The sequence below is a fragment of the Arachis duranensis genome, chromosome 7 (assembly GCF_000817695.3).
Source record: "Arachis duranensis cultivar V14167 chromosome 7, aradu.V14167.gnm2.J7QH, whole genome shotgun sequence".
NCBI classification, from domain to species: domain Eukaryota; kingdom Viridiplantae; phylum Streptophyta; class Magnoliopsida; order Fabales; family Fabaceae; genus Arachis; species Arachis duranensis.
This window is the reverse complement of record NC_029778.3, coordinates 9,407,869-9,429,989: the sequence shown is the minus strand read 5'-3', so window position 1 is coordinate 9,429,989 and position 22,121 is coordinate 9,407,869. Positions and strand designations below refer to the sequence as shown.

The 22,121-nt window shown below is 32.6% G+C and overlaps 1 long non-coding RNA gene across 1 annotated transcript; it reads right to left on the bottom strand.

The window, feature by feature from the left end:
* Positions 1 to 4,773: 4,773 nt before the first annotated feature.
* LOC107457630 (uncharacterized) lies at positions 4,774 to 6,723 on the bottom strand. Its single transcript, XR_008001359.1, has 3 exons — positions 6,370 to 6,723; positions 6,097 to 6,289; positions 4,774 to 5,200 (listed from the first exon to the last, which is right to left on the bottom strand). It is a non-coding gene; the product is annotated as an uncharacterized LOC107457630 (long non-coding RNA).
* Between the last annotated feature and the right edge of the window lie 15,398 nt (positions 6,724 to 22,121).

Here is a 22,121-nt window from a genome sequence, read left to right as displayed (position 1 = left end):
GTAACAATCTATACGTTTTTTAGTACATAAAAAAATGATAAAAGTAAAATGTGTTTATTTTAACATTCTTTCACATACGTGAAATGGAGAGTGGGGAGAGCAGGGGAGAGTCTTCGAGGGTGGCATATAGCGAGGCAGTCGGCCATGTCGGCGAAAGCAATAAGGGGGAGAGCGGAGAGGGGCATGCCAGGTGAAAAGGAGGGGATTAAAGAAGATGGTGACAAGACTCAAAGTCAACGGATATCGTTCAAAGATAAAGTTGTTGGTGCCTCAGTAAGAAGAGCTTTGGAGGTTGCTGATTCTCTTGGTGGGGATAAGATGGCTACAGTAGTTAGTAAGCAAGGCGATTCAGAGATACCAACTGTGACGTTCACTGAGGAAGCAAAAGAGATATTGGCAGAACCCTACAAAGATGTCATCGTGATCAAAGTTCTTGGAAAAAATTTTAGCTATTTCTTAAAGGCGTCTGGAGAACCAAAGGAGGATATGAGGTACTAGATGTCGGTTTTGGCTATTTCTTAGTCAAATTTGATCTCTTGGAGGATAGAGAGAAAGTTCTCCTTGGAGGACCGTGGATGATTACTGGAAGTCATGTTGCGGTTAAACCTTGGAGTTCTTCATTCAGACTTTGTGAAAACACTTTTGGGTCTACCATGGTTTGGATAAGAATCACAGGTTTAAACATTAACTATTATCAAGAGAGAGCCATGAAAATGGTTGCGTCAGCTGTTGGCAAACCGATCCGCATCGACTTAGCCACCAAGTCTGCTGAGAGGGGAAAGTATGCAAGAGCATGTGTGCAAATTAACTTGGGACTTCCAGTTATAAAAAAAATTCAAGTTGATGGTCATATGTATGACATAGAATATGAGCACTTGAATTTAATTTGTGAAAAATGTAGCTGCTTTGGGCATGTAACAAGAGAATGTGTGAAAGAGAACAATGGCATTGAGAAGGAAAGCACAGTGAAGGAGAAAAATTTGCCGTCACTTTTTTTGTAGATAACAACGAGAAAACGGTGGAAGGTAGTCAAATCCTAGTAAAAAATCAAAATTTAACTTTTGAATTTGGAATTAATGCCAAATCAATTCAAATTATGGAGAAGCATGGTGCAGCAGATCTTGTGCATGATAATTTGCAAGACTCGCGTATGGAAAGAGATACTCGTGCAAAAGAGGGTGAATGGGTTACAGTTAGTAGAAAAGGCAAGGAAAAAGTGGGTAAAGGCCACAATGTGGTGCCAAAAAAAGCCAATGTAGCAATATGCTCCAATTTAGTGAGTAAGAAATTTTCTTTTGGGTCTAATAACATGCATGCTGGATCCTCATCAAATGCAAAGGTGAAGTCCTTATCAAAATGCAAAGGTTGGACCTAAGGAAAAGAAAGATCCTCCATCCACGCTTGGCTCTTTGGGAACAACTCAGGTAGCTTTCAAGGATCAGAGTACTCCCTTTTTTAAAGCATGGCACAAAAGGCAGCGTCCTATTTCGCTTCAAAACTCACCTACTGAAGCATTGTCAATGGATTCTCGAGTACAAAAAGAGCTTGATAAAGTTAGTGCAACAACAAACTTGGAGACCCAACCTCAACAGAAGAATGATGGTTCTGCGGTGCAAGTCCACAAGGAGACACTTGGAGACAAGGGTCCATCAACGTGAGGTAGAATGAGTAAACATTTCAATTATTTAATTTATTTTTATGGATTGTGACCATTTAAATATTATTAGTTGGAATGTTAGGGTGCGTCAAATAAGATGTCTCAGGTGCACTGTAAGGAGTTGGTACGAAAATTTCAACCAACTTTTTTTATTTTGGTGAAAACTCATATTGAGTTTGAAACTATGAAAGAATTTTGGGGGACATTAGACTATTATCCTGTAGGGATTGTAGATGCTGTTAGACACAAGGGAGGAATTTGGTTCCTCTATGCTAATTTAAAATTTTCTTGTAAAATTCTTTGGGCTATGAATCAATGTGTAACTTTGGAAATTGATGGTGGTGGGCGAAGATGGATCTGCAGTGCAGTTTATGGCAGCCCTCAAGCCACTAATAGAGTAGAATTATGGAGTCATCTGCTTGATATTGGTTTGTGCATTCAGGACCCATGGGAGGTGGTTGGGGATTTTAATGATATTTTGAGTGTTCATGAGGTGAGAGGGGGATAATTTCTATTCAAATAACAGTAGTATCTTTGCAAGTACTCTAGATTCTTTTGGTCTTTTTGATTTGACAACCTCTGGAAGACGGTTTACTTGGTTCCATAAAATTCAAGGAAACAAAGAAATTGCAAAGAGATTGGATAGAGCTTGATGTACTACAAAATGGCGCCTACTTTTTCCATAAGCTTTTGTTGAAGTTTTCAGCCGCTCCCACTCTGATCATTGTCCCCTACTTATCCGATGTCAAGGAGTTCCTATCAAGAAAGGAAACCGGCATTTTAGATTCCAAGCGGCATAGGCAACGCATCCTGATTACAAGGCCATTTTCAGAAATCTTGGGATAGTACAGACTTTGGCATCCATAGGAAGTTGCTGGGGTCCAAGAAGCTTCGTTGGAATTCAACTCTACGGTCTTCGGCAATATTTTTATTAAAAAGAGGAAATTGGAGGGTTATTTGAATCGTATTCAACGGAAAATGGAAGCTGACGATGATCCAATTCTGAAGCACAAAGAGGAAGAATTGAGAGCTGAGTATAATATAGTTTTGGCCCAGGAAGAATTGCGTTGGTACCAGAAGTCAAGAGATCAATAGGTTCGGTATGGTGATAGAAATACTAGCTTTTTTCATATGCAAACCATCCTTAGAAGAAAATCTAACAAGTTTCATGGGTTGCTAGTCAGTGATGGGTCTTGGTCTGATGATCCGAAAGTTTTGCAAAGGGAGGTTGTTCATTTCTTCAAAAATATTTTTTGTTCTACTGAGCCTGTTGAGGTTAATTGCATGGAAGAAATTCCTATGCCATCTCTTAGCCAGGATGCTTGTGATAATTTGTCTAAACCAGTAACAATGTTGGAGGTTAAAGAAGCTCTGGATAATATGAGCTCGTTCAAAGCTCCTGGGCCGGATGATTTTCAAGTTTTTTTTCTTCAAGGAATATTAGGATGTGGTGGGTCATGAGGTATGACGTACTGTTCAGAAAGCATTCTTAGGGGAGACGTTAAGCCATTCTTTGTTGGAAACTTTGATTGTTCTTATCCCTAAGTGCGACCCTCCAACTAGATTGAAGGATTTTCGGCCAATAAGCCTTTGTAATGTAATTTATAAGCTAGTGACTAAAGTGCTGGTTAATAGATTACGACCATTTTTTGATGAGATTGTTAGCCCAACTTAAGAAGGATTTATTCATGGTAGAGAAGCACCTGATAATATTATTGTCGCCCAAGAAGTTCTTCACTTTCTTAAGCGGACAAAGTCTAGAAAAGGAGCTATGGCTTTTAAGATTGATTTAGAAAAGGCTTATGATAGAGTTGATTGAAATTTTCTTGAGCACACTCTTAAATATTTTGGCTTTCCTTCTCTAATTATTCGGCTTGTAATGAATTGTGTTCAGGTCTCAAATCTTTCCATCCTTTGGAAGGGAAATAGATTGGACAGCTTCAAACCTCGCAAAGGGCTCAGGCAAGGAGATCCAATTTCTCCGTATTTATTTGTTTTGTGTATGGAGAGATTGGCGTGCTTCATTTCCAAACAAGTTGACGAGTGTATTTGGGATGGTGTGGCTGTTTCTAGAGGGGAACCTAGAGTTTCTCACTTGATGTTTGCAGATGACCTCCTCCTTTTTTGTAAAGCGAAGAAAAGTCAAGTTCAAAATGTTGTGCACACCTTGGAGTTGTTCTATAAAGCTTTAGGTATGAAGGTTAACATTGAAAAATCTAAAGCTATTTGTTCTAGAAATATCTTTAATAGAAGGAAGGAAATTTTGTCTGATGTTTCTCATATTCCTTTTACTAGTGACCTAGACAAATACTTGGGGTGAACCTTAATCATCTTCGAGCTGCTAGATCTATTTTTTCAGACTCTTTAGAGAAGATCAAGAATAGGATGGCTAGTTGGAAAGGTCGGCTCCTTAACAGAGCAGACAGGCTTTGCTTAATTAAATCTGTTGCTTCTTATCAGATGCAAGTAACTCTTTTTCCTATTTCGGTTTGTCAAAAGATTGATTCTGTGCTTAGACAATTCTTGTGGAAGAAAAAGGTGGAGGAGTGTTGATTAAATTTGGTCAAGTGAAGCAAAGTTGTCACTCCAAGAAAATATGGAGCCTTGGGAATTAGAGATATCCAATGTGTAAATTTTGCTTTACTCAGAAAGCTTGTTTGGCAATTATTGCATAATAAAGATAAGCTTTGGGTAAGAATTATGTTGGCAAAATATTTATCTGGGAATTCTTGTTTTTCACCCAATTTTTCTAATAATGTTTCAAGCACTTGGCGAGCGATTTATAAGACAATAGAAAAGTTTCGTGATGGTTTTGATTGGTGTACAGGCAGGATGTCTCAATCCTTTTGGTATCATACTTGGCGACCATGTGGAACGCTAGCTCCTTTGGTTCCTTTTGTGCACATTTCTGATTCTCACTTGAAGTTAGAAGATGTGTGGCACCATGGATATTGGCGGTGGGATATTCTTTGCATAATGATTCCGGAAGAAGTTAAACTTGATTTGATGCTCTTTGATCCTATCAAGCAGGCAGGAGATAAAACAGGTTGGTTTTTGACGAACTCAAATACTCTCACCTACTCGACTAAAAGCAGGTATGAATGGCTATTTAATAATAAAGGTAAAACATAAATGTTATTTTAGTAAAATTCTCAAACCTCCCCATCCATGGAAGGCAAAAAACAATGGACACAAGTTCTGTACAAGAACAAACTGTTACAACAAGGAACAAAAACAAAACATATACATCTTGAGGCAGTGAATTTTCTTCTTCTTGCTTACAAACAAACCAAAAATGTGATTGCAAGCTTTCCTATATGCAGGGAGAAAAAAAAAATTAGAAGATAAAAATAACTCGTACTATTTGGACTTGTAAACATGGGAAAGCCAAGGATGCTTTAGTGCTTGTCTAGCAGTAGGTCTTCTTTTAGGGTTGATGCTAAGCAAGTATCTTACAAAGTCTATAAACATTGTATCAGAAACTTGTAGGTGCTGTTCCAATGATGACTCTTCTGGAATTATGTACTCCAATTGATCAGTCTCCTGTATGAGACATCAAATATTAGTTTAAAAAAGAAAAAGAACAAAAATAAACTGAAATCAAAATTTAAAACAAGGATTCCATTTGGTTGATGTATTTAAGGTCATTTTCTCCTTTTCCTTCTTTGTTGTTGAATTGCACTGAACTCTGTAAAGTTAGGTGATATTACACACGGCACCAACCTCTCTAAGGTTAAGCTATATATGAAATCCAGGAATCATGTGTATAATATTACCTAAACTCTAGGGGAAGCTAGTGTAATTTACTCTAATACATATGCTTATTCTTTTCAGTTGCTGTATATTTCTTTACTCTAATACATCTAGCAAATTCATTAGTGTCAATGAAGTCTTTGATAAGATATAGCAGTAAACTCACATCACATGCTCAAAATGAAATTCCTTTCTATATCAACTTAACTTCCATTAGAAAAATAGCTAAATTTACAACATGAAAATCACAACCAGAGTAACCTAGGATCAGCCATAACAAAATGGTAAGCTATCACCAGTACAAAGATGAAGGTGCCAAGGAAATTGGCAAAGAAACCCAGAAAAACTGCACCTTCTGATTTTGCAACTAATAAAATATAACAAAGAAATAAAATCTGAAAAAACCATTATTAGAACAAATAAATTAGAAAAAGTTCATTGAATAAGTCAGAATCATTGAATCAACCCTAAACCAGAATTACCAAAAAAAGAAACCGAACAAAAAATTCATTAGAATTAACAACCCAACCAAAGAATCAAGAACAGCCCAACCAAAGAACAAATCAGAATAAACAACGGGACGACAACGGAAGAATAAAAATAAATCAGAATCAAACCAACAATCAGAATAAAAAAATTCAGAATAAAAACAAATCAGAATAAGAATAGAGCTGAGGCTCCATTACAGTTTCACGACAGAGACTACAGCGCTGGAAACAGAGAGACGAGGGAGGCTCGACTGCAATGGGATGATGGAGCATGACAACGCTGCATAGAGGGGCTTGTATCAACGAGACGACGACAGAGTTAGGACTCTGGGGTGAGCGAGAACAACGGCGCCGCACAGGGAGAAGGGCTCGCTCTCTGTGGGTTAGGGTTCTGGGCTGACGGAAACATTCAGTGATTACAGAACAGAGAATAAAAAGAAAAACCAAGAATAAGTGATCACTGCCACTGACCTTCGAGAGCGGTTGAGCGCGACGGAGAGCGGTTGAGCGCGACGAAACGGCAGCGACGATACGACGGCGACAAGGCGACGGCGACCAGGACGAAGACGACGGAAGATGGACGCCGAGCGAGGAAGAAGAGAGCGAACAGGGACTAATCGAGAAGCGAGAAGCCTCGGACAACCACGAAAGGTGGCAGTGGTTCACTCCGTTCGGCGGTGGTGGAGGCTAGCTAGGGTTTTCAGTGGCTCACTCTTTTCTTTCTTTCTTTCGTTGAGGAATGCAACAAATGAATGAAAGGAACGAAAGAGGGGGAGGCAAGCACAGAGAGCAACGCGTTTTTTTGTGGGTATGTGATTTGTGAATAGTGAATACCCAACTTGCCATTATAATTTTTTTTAAGGATTATCAGGTTTCAAATACTAGCTTTTTTGGTAAAAGAAAAAGTAAAAAAATAAAAATAAAAATTGAATAATTTTAGTAATTATTCTTAAAAGACTACGAAATTCTCAACAAAAAAAATTTGTTAATCCTAGTTAGTTTTTAATAGATAAATCAACTGTTTAACGTGTCATAGGTTTATTCCATTATTACCGACTAGTGGCTCAATAGGCACTAACGTGCCTGTTCAGCCGCTTTTGTATTGTTTTGAAGAATTTAATTTTATTTTTAAAATATATTATTCGTTTTTTAATTTATTAGATTATATTTGTTAAATTTTAATATTAACGTGATCTTATTTATATCATATTTTAGTGTTGATATTAATATATCATTTATTCTTTAAATTTGTCAAATAAATATTTTTTTCATCATTTTAAAATTAACGTAACCTTATTTGTTTCATATTCTGTTGAGGGTAAAACTACTATAGAAAACCTTTAAAATGCTAAATTATAAAAACACACAATAAAGATATATGTATATTATCAGAAAAAGATATAGTTCCAGAAATAACGACAAAAATATTATCCTAATTTAAAAAGAGTATATATCTATAAACCCAAATGCATGTTAGTTATTTACAAAAGATTAATTTTTTCTAAATATCATGGATATTCATGTTTATCTTCTTCTTTTTTAAGTGGTAGGCAAAAATATGATTTTGAATCTGAAGAGACCTGCATTTTCCTACAAATAATGGAAGGATAGAAGAAATGAATATGCTTATTTTTTTCGTTTTAAAAGATCAAACTATAAGATTATTACTGAAAAAATAGGAGAATACAAAAATTGTGTACCTGAAAAAAATCCTTCGTAATTCATCATACATCTCCTTGTCAATAACTTCTTGCATCTTGAAAAACTGTCAGATTTTATTTATCATAAAAATAACCGTATAAACGCTTTAGGTTTATTCAATTAAATTGATTGCTTATTATAGAGAAGAATTTAATTAAAACCTGTAGAATTGTGACATCTTGTTTTGCATTGAACTTTCTGAAAGGACAAAAGAAATGACATTAATCCTTGTTTATCATTGACAAAATGTAAATTAAATGAAATTACATCTTTTTTTGTTAGGAATTTTTTTAATAATAATTACCTGCAATGATATTGTTTTGGTTCGAAATGAGCTAGTTGTGTTCTTCTAAGTTCATGGCTGAAAGAAAAGAGTTAAAGTTTTAACATAGTTGGTATATAGGACGAAATAGACGGAAATATTTATTATGTAACAAAAGTTTATTGCATTACCTTTTATTTTTTTGTTCCAATATTTCTCTTTTTACCATCTTCCATAGTTGAGTTTTGTCTGCTTTAACTGTACCTCCCCAACCAATAGAATAAATTTTGATTGGATGAACCTGTGTCAATTTCACGTTTGATCAGTAACACTAAAACAAAAATATGTATCATCAGTGTAGTTGTCACTGTCATTAATTCTGTAATCCTTACTTTATTGTCGATTGGTCTCATTGATGCAATTGATTGCTCATCCTTCCATGTATTCCATAACGATTGAAATCCTGTTTTCTGTAATTTATTGCATATATGTATCACAATATATTGCAGTAGTGTCCTATATATTACTTTAGAATTAAGTAATGATATATCCCAAATAAGACATACCTCTACCTTTTATTAGTTTTAAAATTTTAATTTTTATAATTTTATTGATAAAATTATAAAATTAATAGCAACATTTAAAGAAATCAAATTTTGAATTCTTTTCAAAGTATATACAAACATTGCAAACTATAATTTATTAAAAAACCAATAATGATATATTTTAAGGATGTATGATATAATTTTTATAATTTATATGTGAATCGTAGTTGGTGCATACCTGTTGGGTAAAGTAGAGGTTCCAGTTCCTTTCGCTTATCTCTTTTAATATGCTGATGAGCTCTCTTAATATCAATTTATCTGTTAAAAATCTTAGTTATTAGTTGTTAAAATTAGTGAACAAAACTATCTATTCCAATGTTGATATTGTAATGATAAAATTACATAATACACGGATTATACTTGTAAAAAGGCTCACATATTTGCCAAGGACATAAATTACCTGAGGTGCAGGTAACAAAATTTCTTTGAACACCACATTCTTTGTGAATTGTCCTCTTTTTCCATCTACTGTTCCTTCTTTGACTAAGATTTTTGTAGTTGACTGAGAAACACTTCGAGATAGAGCAACGTATAATTGACCATGGCTGAACACATGTTTAGGGAGATAGATCCCTACCTTAGGGATAGTTTACCCTTGTGATTTATTTATCGTTAAGGCAAAACTCAACCTTACAGGAAATTGTTTTCTAATAAGCACAAAGGGTAGTCCTGAGTTCTCAGTTGTTTTGTGTTTTATCCGAGGCAGAAAAGCTCTTTTTCCAGAGTGTGGCCTGTTAAGATTTTCACGTCTAACATATTTTGAAAAGTTCCTCGACACAGTAGCCTTGTGCCATTGCATAAGTCTGCTTTAGGATCTATGTTTCTCAGTAACATCAGAGGAGCACCTTTTTTTACCTTCAACATATGAGGTGGCAATCCACCTGTGGAGATCGAGTTAAGATATTCTTGTTGATACAGATTATTTGTATCTTCTTCTACTTCATCAAAGGATGCTAAAATTCATTCGTCTCCCGGAAATTGGTTGATGACTATATCATTAAGCTGTTGCACATACATCATGATTCTTGGGTGTCAATATGACTCTCTCCACCATATAAAATGCATCCCACCCATGAGATTGCAAATTTGGAAAGGTTTCTTCTATTAATTTGTGTAATGATGCCTCACCTTCCCATGGTATTGCCATGCCTACTTCTATTTGTACCAAGTCTTCACATATGGTAGGCTCAATCCCATCCCCTATGCGCATAAGATACTCCGCAAAATCACGATCATTAAGAGATCGCATATTTTGTCGCAGGTGAAGAATTTTGGTGAATGCCCACAAATGTGATTTAACAATAGAAGCTGAAATCATTTGCGACTTACTTCCTTTCAGCACAACAGGTAGTACTTGGCGAAAACCCCCTCCCATAACCATCACCTTCCCTCCAAATAGATTATTGTTTTCTAAGATGTCTCGTAATGTGCGGTCCAGTGATTCCATTGTCTCTTTATTAGTCATTGGCGCTTCATCCCAAATTATCACGGTCGTCTGCCTAATCAGTTTTGCAAGATCAGATTGTTTACTTATATTGCACGTGGAGGATGGCTCTGCATTGATTGGGATCTTAAATCTAGAATGAGCTGTTCGACCACCAGGCAGTAAAGTTGCAGCTATTCCTGAGAACGCAGTTACCAAGACAATATGCCCTTTACTTCTTAAGTCTGCAATTATAGCTCTGTAAAAAAATGTCTTACCTGCTCCTCCTGGTCCATCCACGAAGAACACTCCACTTTCTCTTCGATCAATTGTATTCATAATGCACCTGAAAGCTGCAGACTGGTCATGATTCAATCTTTCTATAGAACACAGGTCTTCTTGAGGAACTTCGATGGACATTTATTCTTGAATAATTCTAGGCATGAAGTTGTCGTTGTCGTTGTCCGAGGTTAGAGCTGGTAAATCGTATTGTGCAATATGTTTTCCATGTTGTAGGAGGATGTCATTTAAATCCCTAAGCAAACGATTTGTCAACCCATTGCAGGTTGTAGTGCTTGTTGATGCGTAATCATCCACCATACATGAAAGAAACTCATCCCACAGACTTCTTACATCTGTTGGCTCACAAAAAATTAGAATGGTGGCAAACAACCTTCTTAGAGCACATGGCATTCTCAAAATGGATGCCTCAACCAAACATGATCTTATACTACTATCACTCTCCAACAGTCCTCGATGCTGAGCGGATTGCTTAAAGGACGAATATTGGACACCATCGACTGTTAGCAAATCATCCCAACCAGTTGGGCCTCTTACATTTGACAACAGAATACGCAAATAGAATTTTTCACCTTCTGTTGGCGAAACGGTATAGATCCGACCAATAGCTCTCTTTTGTGACCTGCGTCGACACCATTCTTTTTTCTTGCTGTGCCAACTGTAATATTCTGGGATTTCCCTGTACAAAAGATGCCTAGATTGTTGGTCATCGGCCCGATTATATGCAAAAAATTCAATGAGCATTGTTCATGAGAAATAGTCATTATTAACTATTTCAGAAATAGTTTGGTGCTCATAAAAGCTTACTTGATGTTGATTTGGCAAATGAACTTGCAACCTTTCAACTGATGGATACATTCGGTAAAGGTTGAATCTAAATATCCTCCAACATGCCTCTGGAGTGGTAATCCATCTTGCATCAATGAACTGTTGCACCTCATCATAATGAGAACTTCTGTGAACTTCCATTGCCACACGGTCTGGTCCCTTATAGCAATACTATTTTATGCTCTTGATACTGCTACATATCTCTACATTGATATGACAATCATACTTCAGTAGTAGCCAAGGGTTGTACGGAACCACCCAGCTATTGTCAATTGTGATATTTTGGTTTATAGGGATTGGAGTATCAAATCGCCTCCTATATTGAGGATATGAGTCATCACCTCGTCGTGTCTCTGGTACGAACTCTTTTGGGTAGTTGCGTTTACATTGACCGTTCTTCATGCACGGTGAAGATTGATTTAGTGTTCCACAAGGACCATGGACCATATGCCTTAGCACTGCCTCATGTAAGTGGGGTTCTGTTTCTTTACATGGTATTTCCGCTCGGACCAAACTATCATATTGGTCAGGATCACTCAACTTGTCATTGTTTTCTAAGATTAGCAACATATGTACTTGTGGCAATCCTCTTTTTTAAAATTTGGTGACATGAATATAACGTTTCACCTTTCCCAATACACCTTTGGTAATAACATCCTGCTTTAATTGTTCGAACTTGGCTCTGAAAATCCTAGTTGTTAGATCCGGACGATCCTGTGGAGTTTGACTAGGACTGAGTTCCGAAGCTATTTCTGACCATGATGGATTGCATGTCATAGTTAGAAAAATATCCGGTTTGCCTTCTTTAAGAACAATAACCATTCCATCCTCGTACCGTTGAGTCATGTCTCGACAACTGCCCACGAACGACGATGGTAATATCGTTCTTCTGCCAACATTTTCTAAAATAGATTCTAGAGAAAAGTATTATTAGTTTTAAAGTTTAAATTTAGGAACACGTAATGATCAATCATGTGGCCGTTAAGTTGAATAATTACCAGCATTATTCTCTCCTGTGTGCAAAGCATCTTGCAAACCTTGATACAGTTCAGCTCGAAGTTCTTTTTGTCTTTGTCGAACCCATCTTAACTTTCCTGTTTCCATTTTCACATAGTTGTCAACAACATATTGTTGAAGAAGTCGCCCCGCTTGCAAAACTGTTGAGTGATCATTGGGGCGGATCTACGAATATTGAGGATTATAGAAAATTTTTAGAAATTGTGAAATGATTTATTGGTACAAACTATCATCTACGGAAGTCTATAAATGATGTAACAAATATAGGAGTTTGTACCTGGAGCATATAGCTATAATATGTCCAGCATGATACTTTGTTTCCACGTTGAGTTCGAGTATTTATATCCCATCCATGGGTTCCAAATGGAAAAAGAAGAGGATATTGTAGTGGATCGTAATACCCAACAAACTCTTGAATCCTTCTGAGGTTACCAGCATGAGTTTGAACCTTGATATCCCATCCTCGCACCATTGTTTCAATATCATCATCGACTATTATGGCTGCTACTTGTGAAGCAGTTGGGAGAATGTATTGTGGTTGATTAGCAGGTCGCTCTCTGATCACCAAACTACACTCTTGCACATCTAGTCGTTGTGCAAGCTGGCGGAATACATGGATAAAAGGATTATATCGGTGCAACAATTGTTGTAGCTTCAAAACCAAACTTTCATGCAATTGTGTGTTCTCCAGCATCCTATTTTGTAACTCGTGATCAGTATCGTATATATATAGTTGTAAGAAGCGTGGCCGCGCCCCCTGATCCGGATGAAATCCTCCTATACTATGGTACATTGATCCTTGAGCACGGAATGTATATATACCATGACTTGCTGAAGCTAATTGTTCGTCTATGTGTACACCACACGAAGTGAATGAAAAAACATGATTGTAACCACGAATGTGTTTCCTAAAATGGTTCCCTTCTGCAGAAGGGTCTAAGAAGATGTCTAGTAATTCCTGAGGAGCATTTACTTGGGACAAAGAGACTTTTCCTCCATTGCAACACATGTCAAATGTTTCATGGTGAAACAGACGTGCATTACAGTGTGTACATGTCCTTGTAGGAGGCAGTGTAGTTTGAAGCACTGTTGTATTCTCTTGAAAATTTCAAGCACAATTGTGGGATGTTCGGACATGGTGTCTAATTTCTGCACTCGCATAGGAATATTAAAATATTATGTTATAGATTTCTTTTCCTACATGTGCCAATAATTGTATGGTTAGGTACTCGGGTAGAATTTATTAATTATTTCATATTATTTTAGATAGTGAAATCAAAGGTGAACAAAGAATATATATACAACTTTTCAATTGAGGTTTGTGTTTTCAAAATTAAACATAATTTTTAAAAATGTCGTGTCTTTTTCTATATTTTTCTATTGCCTAAACTCATATAAGATTGTCAAAGTTTGAAGTTCTAGGTAATATATGAAGTTAAATATATATATTTAATAGAGCAAATTTTTATTCTGAGTTATACTGAAATATACAAAGAATATTTTTAAAATGATATAATTCTATTGTGTATTTATTTGCTATTTAATTTTATGAAAATTTTGAATGTTGCCCACTAATTTGTAAGAATTTTAATTATATTTTTTAAAATTATTATGATAAATTAACGATATAATAAAAAATTTGTCCATTAAAATTGCATAAATATTTTTTTATGGTTAACATACTTGGTGTTTTTTTATTTTGTTATTTTTGTTGGTGTTTATGTTTATAATATTTTATACATTATTAAATTTTAATTTGATAATCTTGTTATCATCAAGGGTTTATTCCCTAGTAACTGTAACGATGTTAAAATTTATTTTGCATCACTAAATAATATTATGTGTCTCATAGTTTTTGCTATTGGATAAACGATGTAGTAGCATTTTTTTGAGTTAGTACTTAAATCAGTGATTCATTAAAAAAAAAATTATAACTCATAAGAAGGTATATACCGTTATCTATGTTTTTAATTTGAGATCTACATTATTTAGTTACGTGTTGACTTGTAACTTTTAATATAATGTTTAATTTTTTTATTTTAAGAAATTAGAACACTTTGTGCTATTTGTAAATTTCACCATTTATTAAATGCTTAATTTGTTAATGACCTTATAATAAAAAGGACCCATATAATTTGTACAGTTTATTTTAAATACATGAGATAGGACATCAATATTTTTGTAATATCTATTAATTGTTGTTTTTGTGTTTAAATTTTTTTTGTTCAGTTTTTCTCCTTAATTCTAAAAGATATATGTTGTTACAAAAATTTTATTATATAGTTATTGTTAGTATTATTAGTTTCATGAATGTATCAATTATTTTAAATGTTTTATTTGTTAAGTATTTATTTTAAATTTTTTTATTAAATTCAAAATTTTGGTTACAATATATAATAAGCAGTACAGATAATAAACATAATAAAAATTCATTTGTTATTACGATAACTAATAAGCATAATAATACAATAAGTTTAACTAATCACATTTTATATAGTAATGATTATTATATGATGATGATGATAAAATATTAAAAATATATATAGAGTACTCACCATTTATATTTGCATGGTTTCTCGTATTATTTATAGTTGGTACATAAGAAGCAATTGGTTGAGGAATTGAATTAATAGTTGTAATGGTGTCTTGATGTACACCTATATTTAAAAACAATGCAAAATTCATATGTTATCTACCTTTTTGAAAAAATAGAATATTAGCGCTTACCAATAAAATAAAGCGTGTTAATTAAGTTGGTTAATTTTGTTAATATTCTACATTAAGAAGATTTGATGTGCAGACAAATTAACTTATATCGATGTATTTACATGTTTAAAGCATATAAAGATACTAACCAGATGATCTATTACTTGGACTAGTTCTGTTATTATGTATTTCCGTACCTATATTTTTAAAGAGCAATATAGAAAATAAGCATAAGTTAAACTAATAAGAGAGAATTAGTTAACGTTGATTGTGTGAAACAAAATATCGGTAACTTTAATTATTTTAAAATTAATAACAAATTAGTGCTTAGCAATAAAATAAAGCGTGTTAATTAAGTTGGTTAATCTTGATAATATTCTACGTTAAGAAGATTTAATGTGCAGGTAAAATAACTTATATCAATGTGTTTACATATTTAAAGCATATAAAGATACTAACCAGGGGATCTGTTACTTGGACCAGCTCCGTTACCATATATTTCGGTACCTATATTTTTAAAGAGCAATATATAAAATAAGCATAATTAAACTCATAAGAAAAGAATTAGTTATCATAATATTAGTTAACTTTGATTGCAAGAAATAAAATATCGATAACTTTAATTATTTTAGAATTGATCTAGATTTCTTTATTATAATATAAATAGTTTTTTCTATGCTTCTATTATATTTTTTTATAGTACTTTTTCTCAAAGGTTTGAATTTCGTCCATTAATGCGTGAGATATTTTAACTTATTTTTTTAATTTATTACCTTAAATTGATGATATGATGAGTATTTCATCAATTAAGACAATTAAGAATACAAAGATATGATTAAAGAATAATTTATTTGTTATACTGTAATGTATTGTTGTTTTTTTGTGTTTATGTTGATAATAAAAGGAATTAATCTTTATAAAATAAAAGGAACTAATCTTTATTTATGTAGGGCTATTTTAATCAAGAAAATAAAAAATAATAACTCTTGTAATTTTCTAACCATTATGTATAGTTTATTATATATCGGTATATATTTGATTAATGACTATACTTTTATATATAATTTTAAAAAAATAAATAAATACTGGACATAAAAAATATGTAAACCATATGTTGTAGATTTAATTATTCCAATGACTTTAGTTAATAATGATTTATGTTTCTTTATAATTTAAATACTATTGTCCATTGGAATAACTATTAATAAAATAATTATATTTTATATACTATCAGTTATCGTCCTATAATAATATATTGATCACTTATATACTATTGTATTATAGGCTATTATGTATGAAACATACTAATAAAAAATAATAAATAATTAATATTTTGTTCACGTAATTTTTTTTATATTTTATTATGATTATAGTATAACGTTATCTATATTAATTATTTTAATAATTTTTTTAACTGTTATATTTTAATTATTGAAATTTTAATAATTTTTAAAAAATATAATGAAAAGTTAAAGATAAAAATATAATTAATAAATTTAATTTCAGAATGTCATTTATCCTAAGTACGTAGTATGTATTTTCTTTATTAGAAGTGGTTCAATTTTTAAATTTTGTTTGTAGGTAAGTTCATTTTTTAATAAAAAAAGGATAAAAAAATAGATGAGAATATGTGTTTTCTCATTATATATTGGTATAGATAGATAGCTTTTGTTATTTTTTAGCTGTTATATTTGTACTTAGGTGAGATATATCCTAATTTTATTTTTGATTTCTTAGAATTATATATCATTACCAATTGAGAATACAAAAAATTATACTAAAGCTCTAAAATATGAGAACATAAAGAATTTAAAAAAATTAAATTAAGGTGTTGTTAAAAAATTTAATGTTACATTGATTTATTAATTTAATATATAAATTTTATTTTTGATTATAAAATTATTATCAAAAACTTTAATATAAGAGTACTTTTCGTCGTTAGTCTTACATGACATCATTTTTTTTTATTTTTTTAATACAAATATATAAAAATTATATATTACGTTATATATTATATTGGACGACGAGAATGAAATATATTAAAGAAATATTACTATTAGTTATTGATCATTAATTTTTTAAAAAATTTTTTTATAGATGAATGATGTCTAAAAAATTTGGAATGTTAATTTTTAACTTCATATATGATTAATATGTTGTTTGATTAAGAAAGATACTGCTTGAATGGTAAACCATGTATAGTAATAGGAAGAAAGATTTGGATACCAAATTTCCATATCCCATTATATATTGGTATATTGTAGTATAATGTTATTTATATTAATTATTTATTTTTTAATAATTTTTAAAAATTATCATGAATAATTATAGATAAAAATACATTTAATAAATTTAATTTTAAAATATTATGTCTTTTGAGTACGTGGTGTCAGTTTCATCTATTAGAAATAGTTCAGTTTTTAAGTTTTGTCATGAGTCAAAAAAGAAACGGACAAAATAAGAAGAAAAATTTGGATACCAAATTTTCATATCCCCATTATATATTGGTATAGATAGGAAATATTAACAGAAAAAATAATCAGTCTCATAAAATTAAATATCAGAATTAAAAGGAGTATTTTTTGTTGAGTGCCTGTTGTCTTTTTAAGTAATTATCACAAATTATTTAGGATTTTTCTTTTTTTTTTAATTTAACCAACATGGCTTGTATCAAGAAAACTGGCCAATTTTTTGTCCAGTCCAAATAGCCAATTTCTGACCAGTTAAGCGATTTTTGTTTGGTTCGTTGAGGAGCGGTTTTAAGTAAAGGACCAAATGGAAATGGATCATTTCTATTTTTTAACACTTGAGAAAATAAAGTGTGATTTCTCATTTTTAATTCTATAAGTGGGACCAAAATTAAATAGAAAAGAGAGAGTAATGAAAGGTAAAATCCTATATTGAACACCATCTAATTTTTTTTTCCACCGAAGAGGATCTACTCCCAGGCCAAACTGTTTGTGTTGTTAATTTTCATTAAATCGGTTCAACCAAACAGTTCAATTTAATTTTCAGAACTATGGTTAACAACAATCTAACAATAAAAACAATAAATTAAAATCAACAACATAAACTAAAATCAAAATAAAAAACAACAAATCACAATAAGAATAATTTATCCAATTAACAAGATATCAAAATGTTAAGTACAGTACAATAAACTAACAATCACAATTTACAAAGTCAACAACATTATCTAAAACAACAATTTATCAAAGTAGCAAGTTAATAAGATTAAGAATATAACAAAACAAGTTAATACAACAATCCAACAAGAAAATAAGAACTGAAATTGCAACTTTTTAATTAAAACAACCAACTAAAACAAGAACGACAACCTCCGCTTAGTCATTATTTTGCATAATTATCTTCGATTTAACCAAATACCCAACTAAGTGATTATGCACAAACAAAAAAACTAAACAAGATCTTGAAATGAATAAAATAAGAATAATATTACACATTTTAAGTTTTTTTATTAACCAAGTTCAATAAATTTAGTGTGTATTTGAATTACTATTTGTAAATAGAGATTTGTATAAAATTAAGTTTGCATAATTGATTTTGATTAAGAGTAAGTTGGTATTAACGTGATTTATGTTTAGTAATTTTTATTTAAAATAAATTATAAAAAATTAAATATTATTTGGATTACATTATTTAAAATTATTTTTAGATAAAAATTACAAAAATAGACATGAATTTAAATAATTATTTTATGTTATCTTATAATTTTATTTTAGATATTTTAATAAATTTTAATATTTTTTTAGTACTCTGAAAGTACTCTTTATTCTAATAGGATTAATAGAATTATAATACAAAACAAAAAAATATTCCATACAAAAAAATATTAAATATCTAAAATAAAAATTATAAGATATTAAAAAGTACTCAGAGAACATGATCGATATAAGTTTTATTTATCTTATAATATCTTATAATATAATACTGAATACTCTTTATCTATAAAATATTTTAGTATGATGGTCGGAATTGGGAGATGCAGGTATAATTTCAACAAAAACACAAAAATCTGTAATCGTTCAATGATTTCAAAACAGAGAACAAAGAGAAAATTCAAGAATTGACCTTTGAAAAAGGTTACAAGAAAATAGTGGAGAGACCACCGGTAAATGAGTGACGGCGGTGGTGAAAAGAATAGCGGACGGTGGAGGCTTCTTTTTTTAGAGAGGGAAGAGCAATGAGAGTGAAACGGAGGAAGGAGGAAGGGAGTCACATGTAAAAAAGTCCCGTTTGAAAAATTATTAACTTAATTTTTTTAAATTTACTTAATTAAAATTTTTAATTTTTTTAAATACTTAAATTCATTTAGTCACCCAAAAAAACACTTAAATTCATTTTATTTAAATGTTAATACTTACCCTGTAAACGTTAATTATAATAGCAGTTTGACAAAAAAAATATTATTACTTAAAAAAAAGAATTATTTTAAATAAATAAATATAATATAATATTATTATCGATTTATTTCAATATATTTTATAAGAAGTTTTTAATTAACATTAGCAAAGACGTTATTTTAAACAATTAAATCAAATAATACAGTGGGAGTACGTACTCCTCATCTAACGCCCGACGCTATGCTAGGGTTTTACTGCGCCGCCTCTATGTTTATATTTTTTTTGTCTTTTCTTCGTCAAACTCTTTTTCATCTTCTTCTACTTTCTTTTCATAATTTCTTTTTCACTTAGCTCCCAAATTTTCGTTTTCTCTCCCAATTCATTCCTCTTTTAATTCATTCCGTTTTCTAATTCACTCATTCCATATATCTTATTTCTCTTTGGAATCATTAAATACCAATTCTGACTTTCTCTACACCATGAAATGCTATGACGGTGGAGGGTGCCAGCCTTCAAGTAGTATCCAAAGAAATATGAAACTGCTCTCGTGGAACTATCGGGGTTTGGGGAGACCCTGACAATCCACAATCTTAGAGGGATTTGCAAATCCTACTCCCCCGAAGTTGGTTTTATCAGTGAAACAAAAAATCAATCTCGACAAGTTGAAGGAAAACTAAGATCTTGTGGTTTCAAGGAGTGGTTTATTGTGGATCTGGATGGATTATCAGGGGGTTTGGCAATGACATGGAAGGATGGTTACACTGTTCAGATTTTACAGCATGGTAGATTCTTCATTGCGGCATTAGTTCTGACAGCTGGTTTTAATGATCCCTATAGTGTTCTAGGTGTTTATCTCAATTCAAATGATCAACATAGAATGGCTCAATTTGCTGAATTAACTTCAGTCACCCAACAGTTCGATGGTAAGGTTGTGTTAATGGGGGGTTTTAATGCCATTTCTAATCAATTGGAGAAAGAAGGTGGGGATGCTAAATCTCCTTCTATTGAAACCTTTAACAGTTTTATTGATGATAATTCCCTGATTGATATTGGTATGGTCGGAAGACCATTCACTTGGTTAAATAGACGGAGGGGTGATGAGTTGATACAGGAAAGACTGGACCGATTCCTGGTAGAAGTTGATTGGCAGCAACTCTATCCTAATGCAACGGTTCTTAAGACTGTCAGAATCAGGCTCGGATCACGCCCTTCTTCTCTTAGACTCTAATCCGAGAACTGAGCAATCTAAACGCTGATTCAAACTCCAAGAAAGATGGTGTTCCAATGATAAAATAAGGCAGATTGTTAGAGAGGTTTAGCATGAACAGATTGATGGTTTAGCCATGTATATCCTAGCTCAAAAAATAAAGCGTTGTCGGCATAAGATTGTCAGATGGAAGCAAGAACACAGATCTAATTCGAAGGTGGAGATTGATTTACTACAGTCGGAATTAGAGGAACTTCGTTTAGCAGGAATTCATGGAGGTGACATCATTTCAGAAATAGGGGACAAACTTGAAAAAGCATTGCAAAATGAGGAATCTTATTGGAAAGATAAGTATAGAGTCAAATGGCTCAAATCTGGTGATCAGAATACAGCTTTCTTCCATCAGAAATTTAGAAATCAAACCCGAAGGAATAGAATTTGGCAACTAACTGGCAGTGATGGTGAAGTGGCTACTTCAAATGCTGGTATTGCTTCTGTGGCTGAATCTTATTTCAAGGACATCTTTTCCTCCACTTGTCATGAGAACCCTAAACCTCTGTTTACTGATTTTGAACCTAAGGTTACAGCTCACATGAACCGTAGGCTTCAAAGACCAGTGACTATAGAGGAAGTGAAACGCGCAATATTTAGCATTCATCCTCAAATTGCTCCAGGAGATGATGGTATGATAGCAAAATATTTTCAAAGATTCTGAAACATACTTAGTGGTGATGTGTTTCGAGCAGTTAAGAGCTTTTTTTCAGGGGACAGAATCTTGAAGGGTTTTAACCACACTCAGATCTGTCTTATTCCCAAAATTTCTGATGCTAAAGATATGACATAGGTAAGACCAATAAGCCTATCTTCAGTCTTTTACAAGATTATCTCCAAAGTATTTGTACATAGGCTTCAGGGTATGATGAATAGACTAATTAGCCCTACGCAAAGTGCTTTTATTAAAGGCAGATTAATCTCTGATAATATCCTAATTGATCACGAGTGTATGCATTACTTGAAGAACAAAAAAAAGGGACTCGAAAATGAAATGGCGCTAAAATTAGATATGAGTAAGGCATATGATAGGGTGGAATGACACTTTCTTTGGTTTATATTGGAGAAGTTTGGTTTTGACTCCCGGTGGATCATGTGGATTTGAGAATTAGTGACAACTGTTTCTTATTCTGTTATTGTGGAAGGAAAACCTAATGGTTTCTTCAAACCAAATAGAGGTATTCGACAAGGAGATTCTCTATCCCCTATCTTTTTCTTTTCTGTGCAGAAGGTCTCTTATTCTTGCTACACAAGGCAGAACAAAACAGACTAATTCAAGGTCTTCAGATACATAGGCGATGTCCCAAGGTCAACCACCTCCTGTTTGCTGATGATTCCATCTTATTCTGTAAGGCTAATCCTGCATTTATTCAATAAAAGCATGTTCAAATATCCTGCATTTATTGAATTCTTATGAAAACATCAGTGGCCAGAGGGTAAATCTTAATAAATCTGCTGTATTCTTTAGCCACAACACTCCCTCCACTACTCGTACACTACTGGCTAACTCTATGAATATTAATCATATTGGGGCTCAGGATAAATACATTGGTTTGCCTTCTACAGTCTCTAAATCGAAAAAGGCTTCTTTTAGTATGATCAAAGAAAAGGTTCGGAAAAGAATCCAAAGGTCGAAGCGCAATATTCTTTCGTCAGGTGGTAGACATGTATTGCTTAAGGCAGTGGGAGAAGCTATTCCTATTTATACATTGTCTTACTTCAAGTTGCCTGATGGTTTAATTTCGGAAATTCACTCTCT